Genomic DNA, 12,983 nt, shown 5'->3' with positions numbered 1-12,983 from the left:
CAGTGGCGGGGATGGGGGCCATCAAGAGTAAAGGGTAAAGGGCCTGAGTAAAGGGCCATCAAGGGGCCACAGTATTCATAGAGGGGCCAAGTATTTGTGGTAGATGTGGTGATATACAGACCAATAAAAATGAAAGCCATTACACTAAAGTTATGGTCAGTGGAGTAAAAAGGGGGTATGCACTATATGCAATGCATAGGAGCACCGCACGGGGGGGGGGGGGGGGGGGGGGGGGGGGGCATTTTCTGTATTTAACAGCTGTGCATATGATATGATCAATAACACGCTGATTGGGCGCCCCTCTGTTCCTTCACCTCCCCTCCTCCTTATTAAAGTGACTTTAATAATTGACCATGTGCTCAGTTCCAGCTGATTAATGCATGTAAACACTACACTGTGGTTCCACAGGCTGAGAAAAGGAGCCACAGCTCTGCCTGTCCACCAGATGGCGCTACACTTCTCTACATGATAAACACTGCAGCTGATCTCTGTACTAAACATTGTTTTTACTTATAAGTATTGTACAGCATATTGTACATCTATACATCATATATAACACATATACAGAGACAGACCTTCAGTTTGGTTGTGCTAATTTATTTAAAATTATTTTTTAATCCATCAGAGAGAAAGAAAAGTCCATGAAATGTAAAAGAATCCTTGTAACATGTGGATGGACTCTGGTCTGAGGTGCTGGGGGAGCAGTTAGAGAGCAGCAGCTGGACATCGATGGTTGGACTGGAGGACTGCTTCAGTGCAGAGCAGAGATCCTTCTGTGGTTTAAAGTCTGAACACAAACACAGTTCAAACAACAGGAAACATGATTATAAGTCACTAATAAACACTTCTTTAAATCTATATATGACCATTTAAATTTGAACATGTGTACTTTCATCATCTCTTTCTCATCATGTTTCCTCCTCCACCACTGCTCTCTCCACCCTCATCAAGCCTCATCTCCTAAACTAACGTCAGGGCTCTGACACAAGAAAAGTTGAAGGAGCTGCTTAAATTCTGCTGTCCACGTCTTGTTATCAACTATTGAGTTTTTCTCTTAGAGATGAGAAGTTTCTGAGCCTGAATCCTGACTCATCACAGACTGATGACCTCTTCAATAAGACATAAATGTGGGGGGTGAGCAGCTAGCTTGGCTGTGTTCAGAGTCAAAGAGCAGCTGTACCTGCTCCTCCTGGTTCTGATGGTTTCTAGTCCATCACTGATGCCTTCAGTTCTCACTGCTGAGTAGACCACAGTTGAATCCCATCCTGCAGAATGAAACCATTTCAGTTACAGCAGTGCTGTTATATTACTGCACTAAACTAAACATGTTTTATTACTGCAGCAGTTTATAAACCGCAGCAGGCTGTGAGCTTTGGTCCATCCTAACACCTCTGCTGTGAACCTCAGACTGACCACAGAACTGGGGGGTATTTCTGAGAATTGGAGGGTCGACGACCACAAAGCTCACATCTTCTTTCAGTGTAAACTGACACACTTCACCACACAGCACAAAGCAAACATGATCTCACGATAGCAGGAAGTTGATGCTGTGGCTGGACCTGCAGGACTTTAAAAAGTCCTTGAATTCAAGGACAGTTTGGGTCTAATCTGACACAGGTGTGGTTCAAAGGTCACAACACACCTGACATCTTGCACATATAAGCAGGCTGAATCAATGAGGTAGTCCCATTAAGGCCTCATGTGTCCATAACCCATAACTATTGGCTATTTCTAATGAATTCATTCAGCTTAAAGAGAAGTCAGAATGTAATCAGAGTCAGCGTGGAGACAGAGGAGAGCAGCTGTACCTCGTATCTTTGACCTGTTGTTCTTGTCTTTGACGTCTTCTGGTCTCACGTCTGCGTCGACTGCAGCTGCATCAGTGACTGCACAATGAAACACACACAGAGGACTCACTGTGGGTCACACAGCTGATTGTGTAGATGCTGCTGCAGAAATCTTTAGACAAAAAGGGTTCAGGTCTTTGAGGCTGTTCATGTCAGATGGATGAATAAATGTAGAACAGATTCAGGATTTGAATTTAAAGCATAAATGTGAAGCAGTAAAGTTAAACACACAAAGTTTTAATAATATTTACACACATTTCTTCTTCTTTTTTAATACCTGTGGTCAAACACTTTCAGCTTTTAGCTTTTAATGAGAAACAGGAAACTGGACGACTGCAGAGCTGTTAGCTTCTGTTAACCACAGACCACAAACAGACAGTTCAACAGTCAAAGAGCTCAGAGAGACACACTGATGATTTGATATCACTGGATGTGATGTCATCTATTCAATCCTTTTTTTGATCAGATGAAATTATTTTAAAAATGTACCTTTAATCTAAGAAAATGTTGAAATGTGTTTTAGTTGTTTACAAATGTCACAAACGTTAAACCAATAACATGCTTACAGAATATAAATACAAAAAATAATAACCATGAGAACCTGTATAAGTAGGTTCATAATTTAAAAAAAGGAGATGCAAAATCCAAAAATCTGATGTTCAACTTTACCTTTCCTGTAAACATGTCTCACCAGCAGAACCAGTAACACCAGTAGAACCACAACACAGACTGATCCAACAGAGGAGATCACAGAGAGAACAGGAGGAGAGAGTGATGTAGGTGTGGATGTAGGTGGAGGTGTGGATGTGGGTGGAGGTGTGGTGGTGTGTCTCTCTAAAATAGAGCAAACACAGTCATTAAGTTATGGTCACATTGTGAATGTTGAAACCTGCAGAAACACAGACAGGTGAGTGTGTCACCTGTGACAGTGATCCAGCTGGATGGAGACTCTCCATGACCGCTGATGTCACACTTGTAGAGGCCTTCATCAGACCTGGAAACATGCTGGATGGTCATGTGACCTGTAGGCTGCTTCCTGATGAGGGAGCCATCTTTATAGAAAGCAGCTTGGAGGTTGGAGGGAGTGGTCTTTGTTTGACAGAGCAGAGTGACGTCATCTCCCTCCATCACAGGGAGGACAGGACTCTGCAGGATCACTGATCCACCTCAACACAGAGACAAACTACAGCATTTCATCCATTTACACACAGCTTCATCAACACTAACCAGGGTTATTATAGTTAACGAAAACGAACGAAATAACGAAAACTGAAACTGAAAAAACATTGTCGTTAACTGAAATAAATAAAAACTATAATTAAAAGGAAAAAACGATAACTAATTAAAACTGAATTGTGAGTTTACAAAACTAACTAAAACTAACTGAAATTATCGATAAACTGACTTTCATTTACTTTTTTTGTTGTTTTTTTTTAAGCCTTGTGGATTGATATGAAATCATTTTTTCCGCTCTCCGAGTTTAAGCTGGGAGCGCCACAGGACAACTGTGTGAGTGTGTGCGCATGTGCGTGCGCTCACCGCGCTGGTCCGCAAAGTAATGGCTGCGGTCTGCCGAGAAAGCGGCAGAGTCCTGTATGGAGGTTCTTTGAGTACAAGAGCACAGATAGAATCGAAAGTCTTGTTGTGGATGATGAAAAATGTGCGGAACATTTCTCAGTCAGGAAAAACCAGCAACATCAAAGTCCACCTGAGAAGCGCACAACAGAAACCGCTCTGATCCTTCCAGGTAACCTGGCCTGCGCCTCTGAGAAACGGGACTACTTGTCGGGTCCACACAGCCCAGAAATTTGTGACTAAACTGTTTAGTCCTTGTGCGTTTCCGGCTACTTTATCAGTGAGAAAATAACAATCAGGAATAATAATCAAAGCATCAATATAAGGACTCACAACTGTCAGCAAATTCCTGGTAGGAGACTGCTGAAACTATCAGGATGGACGTGAAGGAATGAAGAAAGTGAAAAAAAAACAGGGACAAATATGTTTGCAGCCAAAAAACTGAGCACAAAGAGCGAGGACCAAAAAAGAAGTCCCAGCCTGCGCTGCATATAAAACACCTGCACACGACCACAAGGTAATTAACACACACAATCCAGCTACACAAGCATAAATGTGGACATGAGGTCGGCAACTTCCGTAGGCTATGAACAGAGGCCGCAAAGACCCTGCAAGTTTAATTAGCGAGCATCTAACCAAGCTAGCTCCAAAACAGAAGGTGGTGAGAACATCAGGATGCAGCTGGATTTGAGCTTTGACTCCTTCAAAGAGTTTGTTTTTGTCAAACACCACATGTAGGTGTTGTTAATCTGCTGCACTGATGCTGAACTTTATTGTGGAGTTTATTGTAGAATTTATTGAGTTTGGGAATTCATGTTTTTCTTTGTTTCTCCCTGTTGATGTTCATGTGTGTCCTTAATATTACACACATTTAGCATGTCTTGTGAACAGCTGGTTGTTGAATATATTTCTTTAAACGGTATCTTTTGTCAAGTTTTCATTACACAATAGTCACTTTTTCGCCTTGAATCTTGCACCTGATTAGGTATGAAAATACTAAAACTAATACTGAAACTAACTAAAACTAAGCATGAAACCAAAAATAAAAACTAATAAAAACGAGAAAAACCCACTCTGAAAACTAATTAAAACTAACTGAATTAGAGAAAAAAAAAGTAAAAACTAACTAAAACTAAACTATAATGTAAAATCCAAAACTATTATAACCCTGACACTAACTCCACACACTCAGCTTACCAGAGACTGTGAGGTTAACCATGTTACTGATGGCACCCTCTCTGGACTCACACCAGTAAACTCCACTGTCAGCGGTGTAGATGTAGCTGATGTTACAGGAAGAACCAGCTGGTTTCCCCCACTCATCTCCACACTGAGTCCTCTGTTCTCTGCTTGTGTTCCTCCTCAGAGTCCATCCAGCAGAGCTGTCGTCCTCCTCACAGCTCAGAGACACAAAGTCTCCTTTAAAGAACTGAGAGCTGCTGGGACTCACAGTCAGACGAGCTGTGAGGGTTACAATGAAACATGAAGCCAAACAGGTCATATTAGTGAGCATTGATCAGGTTGAAGCTGTGACAGAAGAAGGTTACTGACCTTGGTTTGTTGTGCAGCTCAGCAGTGAGATCAGAACTAAAGAGAAATGACACTCAGGTTGGTTTGAGGTGAACACAAAGAACAACTCCACACAAACAGCTGACAGACACACAAACTCGTCTCTCTCTGATAAATCTGCTCATTTTAGAGTTGATTTCCAAGACTTTGCATCTCTTTTTATTAGAATTTCTCACCACATCCAAACTTTGTTCCTGATATGAGTACTTAGAATTCATGTGTTTAATGACAGTTTTAATTCATGTGCACTGACTGCACTGTGAATATAAACAAAGTTTCCTCTTCAATCACAGCAAAGACAGAGAGAGCAGACAGTCAAAGGTCAATGATTCAAACAAACACAGAGATTCTACTTACAGAGCAGACACAGCACAGATGTTTCCTTCATCGTTCTTCTCACTCATTTGAGCTTTTTTTCATTTCTCTCACTGACACCAAGTAAAGCCCCGCCCTCTTCCTCTGAGCACCAGCTTTACTATTGGTGCAGACACTGGTGGTGAAGAAAAGTCATCAGCTTATTAAAAACTATACTTTAATACCCTGCAGGGTTTTTTCTTAACACACTAAATGAAAACATTGATCAGTTCACAGATGATCCTCTGCTGTCAGTGAGCTGTAGTTTGTTTCCTGATCAAATCCATTTCCATGTAGTGGACGTCCCCCTCAGTGAGAGAAGCAGCTGAAACTCAGGAATCAAACCAGGGACGCTGCTGTTATGGAGCTGAACTGGAACCATTCACACACTGAGGCCCTCTGAACACATTTAATTACAGCTGTGCAGAGACACACTGATGACTGACTTTAACACTATGATTCACATTTTAGATCAACACCATCCTCCCACAGGCTTTAGATATATGGCCACTAGAGGGAGCTGTTGGACTGTAAATGTAAAGTTCCCACTGTGAGAATGTGCTGTTCCTAACAAAATGGCTTTATTTACTGAGCTGTGGATCAAGATGATCTTCACTTATATCTTCATAATTGTCCTGAAATAAACTGTAGTTTACAGATATCAGTTCCACAGATGTACAAAGTCACTGCAGACCTGCACAGTCTCAGAGCAGTTTGTGAAAGAGTCACAAAACAGATTTTATTTTGATTTCAGTGAACATGAAATTGTAAATAATCAACTTCAGTAGGAAGTAGCATTGAGCTGGAGGCATCTCCATGGAAACCAATAAAACCCAAACCATGATTTTTTTTAACCTAACAAGTCATTAAAGGTACATTTTTTTTTCAATTATTTAATAGAAAAACTATATATAAATATACACAGATTGGTGTGTAATTACGTTGTCCAACAAATTGATGCATTCTCATAAACTTGGAAATAATCCAATAAAGAATCCATTATAATATCTTTCAAACTATTTATAACCATTTAACTGTCATACATGTAAATTGTCATCCTCTTCTCCTCGTTATGTCTCTCTTCTCCTGCAGCAGTGCTCTGTCTCCTCCAGTGATGGGGGTGTGATGAGGTCTGTGAATGTGTCCAATCTTCACCAAAGTCTGATCACACAAAGCTCCGTTTATTTATTAGTGCTGACACCTGCTGGACGTTTGATGTACTGCATTCCTGCTTTTATGTCTCATGTTGAGTGATGGATCTTTTAGCATAATTATGCAATTATGTCAAAATCTCCATTTGATGTATAGTGAAACCAGATTAAATAAATCTATGCTGATCGTCGTATATCTAAGTATCAATAGATCAGCTGTGGTATATCAATGAAGTATTGTATATAGACAGTGTGGTGTGTTTGTGGATAAACAGTTACAGGAAATATTTGGGTGGAGCTGGAGGTGCTTCAATGATTTTTACTCATGAATAAAAGGCAGGGAGATGCAGCTAGCTGACATTTGGGGTGTGCTGAGAAGGACGAGCAAGGAGTTGGGAAATACCTGTGCTACAGCAAGAAGTGAAAACAGTAAATAATGGTATGATGAGGCAGAGATGTTGGCTCAGATGCTAGTAAAGGTCCAGAGCTCAGCTAATCTCTCATAAATTGCTAAACAATGCAGGAATAAGAAAATCCTAGAATTACAAGAACTGAACCAGGAGACAGTTTGGACTCACCCTTCAGCATGTTTGAACTGAGAAGAGCTGTAATGAATCCTCAGCACACCTCTGCAGGCAAGGATGAGATCTGTTACACTATGTTGGAGCACATGGATACAATACTGACTCACTCACTGCTGTTCTGAGGTTGTTTAATGCAGTTTGGGAATACAGTCTACATGGAAACAGTCTGTTATTGTTCCAATACTAAAACCTGGGAAAGATCCGTCTGACCCATCGAGTTACAGACCAATAGCACTGATGTCTCAGGTAGACAAAACTGTGGAAGGATGATCACTGCGAGGCTTACCTATCTAACTAAGTGGATTCTGTGAGGGTAGAAACAAAATAGATGCTGTCTTATGCCTGGAGTCAGAGATCGGAAAGACTAAGACCAACAAGGAGCTGCTTGTTGAAGTATTTGCTCATGTGGAAAAAGCAAATGACATGTTGTTGAAGGAAGGACTCCTAATTAAACTGAATAAGTTAGGTGTAGGTGCAGACTGTAGAACTGTGACAGACTTCTTCAGTGCCAGAATAAATTAAGTTATCGTAGGCAACAGCTATTCTAAATCATATACAGTAGAAAATGGGACTCCACAGGTCAGTGTGTGCAGACCAGTGTTATTTAATATAATGATTAATGACATTTTTGAAAACCTCAAACAAGAAACAGGCAAATCTCTGTATGCAGATGACAGAGTGCTCTGGATCAGGGGCTGGAGTCTCATCTATATACAACAGGAAATACAGACAGCAATCAATGCAGCAGAGCAATGGACTAATGGAGGGGGATTCAAACTTTCAGTGACTAAGAGTCAAACAATATGTTTCTCTGTCTAAGTGGGATAAAACACTGTCATTAAAGCTATAACACTTGAACAGGTGAATACTGTGAGGTTTCTGGGAGTTCTGTTTGATGAGCAGCTCACTTGGAGACCCTGTACAGACAAAATTTAGACAAAGAAGATCAACAATCTTTTGTGTTATCAGGGTTTCCTGGGCCTTAATGAGATCAACACTTGACTGCGGTTCTATAGCTCACAAGTCAGCATCTGAGCTCTTCCCAAAAGAATGAATTACTCAACTTATCTCTAAGTGTGAGCCCAGAGACCCTTTGGATAAAAGTGAACTCAGTATTTGATATAAATTTTTACTGCATATGTGTCTGAAAATAAACAAACATGCAGGTCTCTAAGTGTCACTGACTCTGCACAGATCCCCGTGTCTGTGGGTTTTCTCCGAGTTCTCCGGTTTATTGGGGTCAGTTACAGCTGATTCCTGTATGTGAGCTCTCCACTGTGCTCACACAGGCTCAGAAAATGAGCCACAGCTCAATCATGTCTGTGCTCCACACCTCTGTACAGACTCCTTTAACTGTTACACAGAAGAGTGCACATCTGTACATCTATAACAAATGTATGGAGGCAAAGCTTCAGTGGATCTTCTCCCCTCAGGGTGGTCACACATCATCAGGACATCACTGAAGAGGTCCTGTTACACAAAGACACAATCTAGAAGAATAACAGAAAATTCACTTTGAAATTACTCACAAGTATACAGAGTTTGCTGGAATATATAAATAATATATGGATAAAAATATGACTCTGAAGCATTTTGAGTGAAATAAAAACACAATATGAACGTATATTTCATTAATGTTGGACACAACAAACAAAAAAACAACCAACAACCAGAAAAGAAAGAAGAAAAAGATCAGTTTGTTCAGTCAGAGAGAGGCACTTTAGTTTCAGTTTCTATCTGACATCATTTTCACTGGAAGTCCCCTCAGGAAAGCATTCACAGCCACCCATTATATTTCATGTATTAATGGAAAAATCATCAGCCGGTGATCCAGTTACTGTTCATGAGACACCTATTCCAAACTTTATGTTCTCAATTTTCCAGAATTTCTTATCAATCCTTTGTTTTTCTCCTGCATCATATTTCTTTCCTGACTGGCACAAACTTCTAAAAGATTTTATTCACTTTACATAAAGTCCAGCTGATGCAAACTTGATGCAAATTAGATGCGTCTGAGAGAGCTCCAGCAGACTCCAGGAGCAACATCTTAAAGAAATGATGCAACTCATGAATAAAATCGTCTGCAGAGTCCTCCTCCCTCCATGGTTTGTGAATGTCAGCTGTGGCCACGCCTCTTTTATACAGTGGAGGACATAAAGGATACTTCTGTGCATCCTAGCTCCTTTCTCCTCTTCACTCTCAGTCTTGTCTTTATGTGAAACTACTGGTTACAGAGTGGCTGTGTAATCTGATTACATCGTCCTGCGTGCAGGAGGTTGATGAGCACTGCAGACCTGCTCAGAGGTTTGTTTCTTTAGACTGAATCGAGTTTCTGATCAAACTTTGCAGCCACACGAAGACGCTCAGAATGAACTAACCTGTTCAGATGAGAGGCAACATCATAAACTGATACCAGGTGGTAGACAGGTACAGGAAACACGACAAAATGTAAGCTCATACTTTGACTAACCAATCAGAGGAACACACAACACAAAGTATTTGCATCTGTCAGTCCAAACATATTTATAACCTGTACAGCAGACTATGTGGTGCTCAAACAGGCAACAATAATTTAACTGGGATATTTTTTGGCTGGAAAACTCTGATACAACTTGGAGAATGGATTAAAACTTTACTTTTTTCACTCTGATGTTTTCAGTCTTTGGGGGATTTAAGAGCTGCTTTTATGACAACAGTAAGTGTTTTTACTCTGATTTTTTCTAAGATCATTTTCACTCTTTCAGGTAATCTGAGTGAAGTCAGGTTGTTTCTAATAAACCTCTAAATATCCACTGAATCAATGTCAACACATCTACAGTTAGGGTTTGATTAACATTCAGCCACATGGAAAATAACTTAAAAGAAAAGCTGAATTGTCAAAATATTTCTGACTTCATTTCGATTTTAATGTAATTTCTGTAAACTGGAAGAGCTGAGAGACCTGGAGGAAGGTAAATGTAAAGAGATGTTTAGCTGGCTGAAGAACACTCAGAGTTACAGAGTGCTGTTGGCTGGGTCAGCTCAGACAAGATAAACATGTTTATAAGTGAAGACTGACAGATGAGATTGGTTATGTTAACATTGGTTTGAGTTTATATTTCATGTCTTTTGTTATTACGCACTTTTTGGTCCTGCTACAGTCCCACCTACCAACTCACGTCATAACGTGACGTACCCTACGCCATACTGGTGTGGAATAAAGACTGTTCTCACGGTGACATTCAGATTTATTCTAACCTTGAATTTAATTTAATCTAGTCCGTTTTGAACTCAATTTCTTTTATTCATTATATTAGAAAATACCAAAATCCTCAGACATTTAGAACAAGCTAAGAACAGAACTCATAGAAAATGCCGGCTCTAACTACCTTGTGCTCGACATTCCTGTTTGTCGGAGTCTTCGTTTTTGCCTCTGCAGGTGAGATTTACCTGTTAGAAACTAAACAATATTTCCATTTGGTTTATAAAATAAATAATATCAGCCTGTTTACATGTTAATATTTCCTGTAGAATGAGTTTGACGTTGATTCAGTTTGACCGCGTGTTTGAAGGTCACAGGCCTACAGGCCTACCGCATGTTGCTGTAATCACACATCACAAAGACCAAGAAGTGTGATGTGTGTGTGTCAGTGTGATGTGTTGTAGTTATAGGAGTCAGTATAGAGCTACAAACATACAAAGATTTTTATTCAGTGTAGATGTAGAAAAGATTTTTATTTTCTGAGACTACATTACCCAGCAGCCCTTGTTCAGTCATGTGGTTGCGTCGTTGTCACCTGGGCTGACTGCAGCAGAAAGCAAGTTTATATTCTGTAAAAGCAGCAGAGACTCTCAGTGTCTAATAATGAGAGGACTGTTTTCTCTGCTTTATTATCTTCACTTAGTATCAGGACATGTTGTTCTGTGGAACCTGCAGGAACTCAGTTAATGATCTGAGATGTAAAACAATGCAACCATCTGTGAAGTGAGTTAAGAACAAAAAAATGTGTTTGTATAGTGAAACACACATTTATTGTAGACAGTGTTAGACGCAGCCCTGCTGTGAGGTCAAAGTCTGCACTGAAGATGAGCAGAAACATTAACTCCTCGATTCTGGCTTTAAAGAAAACGCTCCTCAAAGTCAGAGACAGTCAGAAAACTGTGACACACTTACTGAACTCATAGTTGTGGAAGCTGTGCCAGAAGCTGTGATGTCATCAGATGTGATGTCATGCATTTTTGATTTTAGACATTTTGATTTAAAAACATTTTTAACACTTTATAGTTTTAGTTTAGTGAGATTAACTTAAACAATAAAATCAGCTGGACACCTGTGCAGTAAGTATTGTGTTTGTGATTCACCATAAACACTGTAGTGATCGTTCTCTGTAGCTCCTCACTCTGATTGGCTGCTGTAGAAGTGAACAGTTGAACTTTGACCTTTAACCTCTCTGCTCTGTGTTTTTTCCTCTTTCAGATCAGAAAAACATCACAGCTGAGTCTGGACAGAACATCACTCTGACATGTCGAGCTCCAAACAACAACAACAACAACAACATAGTTGTGAAGTGGCACAGAGCCGATCTGGAGTCAGAATATGTCCTATTGTATCGGGACGGGCAGCTTGCTCCAGAGGAGCAGCATCCATCCTTTAAGAACCGGGTGGATCTGCAGGACAGACAGATGAAGGATGGAGACGTGTCTCTGATCCTGAAGAACATGACGATTAATGACACTGGAACATACAAGTGTCGTGTCGTCCAGAGGGTCAAAACACCTATGAAGCTCATCTGCATCATCTACCTGAGAGTTGTTGCAACTCCAGGTGAGTGAGCAGAGTTCAGTGTGTCTGTGATCAGAGGTGAAGCTGCTTCCTGGTTGTTGATGTTTGTTTCTAAAGATGTTGTTGATGAGACTTTGTAGAAAGCAGCTGGTCTGAGTGATGTGATCAGAGTGCAGTAGATAATGTCTGACAGCAGTTTGAAGAGGAAATGGATTCTGTTCTGTTCTTCACTCATCACCTACCTGACAGCTGACACCTCACACCTGTTTCTACCTGCAGGTCCAGGAGGAGGACTCACAGAGGATGGAGGGAAGGAAGATGGAGTCAGTAGAGGACATAATTGGATGGTGGCAAGTCTGTCACTTCTGGGTGCTGTTGTTGGTTTTTACTTTGTCTGCAGAATATGTAAAAAAGGAAAGACAATGGATAGAAATTTGGAGGATGGAATTAACATGGATGAAAGAAAAGAAGAGGGAATAGGAAACATGGACGAAGGAAAGTAAGAATGAGGGAACAAGGATGAAGGAAAGGAAGAGGCAGGGAACAAGGATGAAGGAAAGGAAGAGGGAGAGAACAAGGATGAAGGAAAGGAAGAGGGAGGGAACAGCGATGAAGGAAAGGAAGAGAGAGGGAACAGTGATGAAGGAAAGGAAGAGGGAGGGAACAAGGATGAAGGAAAGGAAGAGGGAGGGAACAAGGATGAAGGAAAGGAAGAGGGAGGGAACAGCGATGAAGGAAAGGAAGAGAGAGGGAACAGCGATGAAGGAAAGGAAGAGGGAGGGAACAGCGATGAAGGAAAGGAAGAGGGAGGGAACAAGGATGAAGGAAAGGAAGAGGGAGGGAACAAGGATGAAGGAAAGGAAGAGGGAATAGGAAACACAGATGAAGGAAAGGAAGAGAGAGGGAACAAGACTGAAGGAAAGGAAGCGAGAGTGAATGATGATTGAGGAAACATGGATGGAGGAAAGGAGATTATGTTAAAAAATGATTCAATCTTAAGGTCCAAGTTTCTGTTTAAAGATTAATATTTAACATTTTACAAGTGAAACAGCTGGAGCTGAAACTGAATGATGATTATATTTAAATCCTCCACTATAATCTTCAGCGGTCTACATTTCATGAGTCATAGTTGGAGCAACAT

General features: G+C 40.6%; 1 long non-coding RNA gene across 1 annotated transcript; it reads right to left on the bottom strand.

Annotated features, from left to right (window-relative positions):
* Window positions 1–683: 683 nt before the first annotated feature.
* Window positions 684–2,614, bottom strand: LOC115777419 (uncharacterized). Its single transcript, XR_004019619.1, has 4 exons — window positions 2,517–2,614; window positions 1,809–1,886; window positions 1,181–1,265; window positions 684–787 (listed from the first exon to the last, which is right to left on the bottom strand). It is a non-coding gene; the product is annotated as an uncharacterized LOC115777419 (long non-coding RNA).
* Window positions 2,615–12,983: the final 10,369 nt, after the last annotated feature.

This window comes from Archocentrus centrarchus, unplaced genomic scaffold (assembly GCF_007364275.1).
Source record: "Archocentrus centrarchus isolate MPI-CPG fArcCen1 unplaced genomic scaffold, fArcCen1 scaffold_53_ctg1, whole genome shotgun sequence".
NCBI lineage: Eukaryota > Metazoa > Chordata > Actinopteri > Cichliformes > Cichlidae > Archocentrus > Archocentrus centrarchus.
Note: the sequence above shows the minus strand (reverse complement) of the source record. Positions and strands in the feature narration are given on the sequence as shown.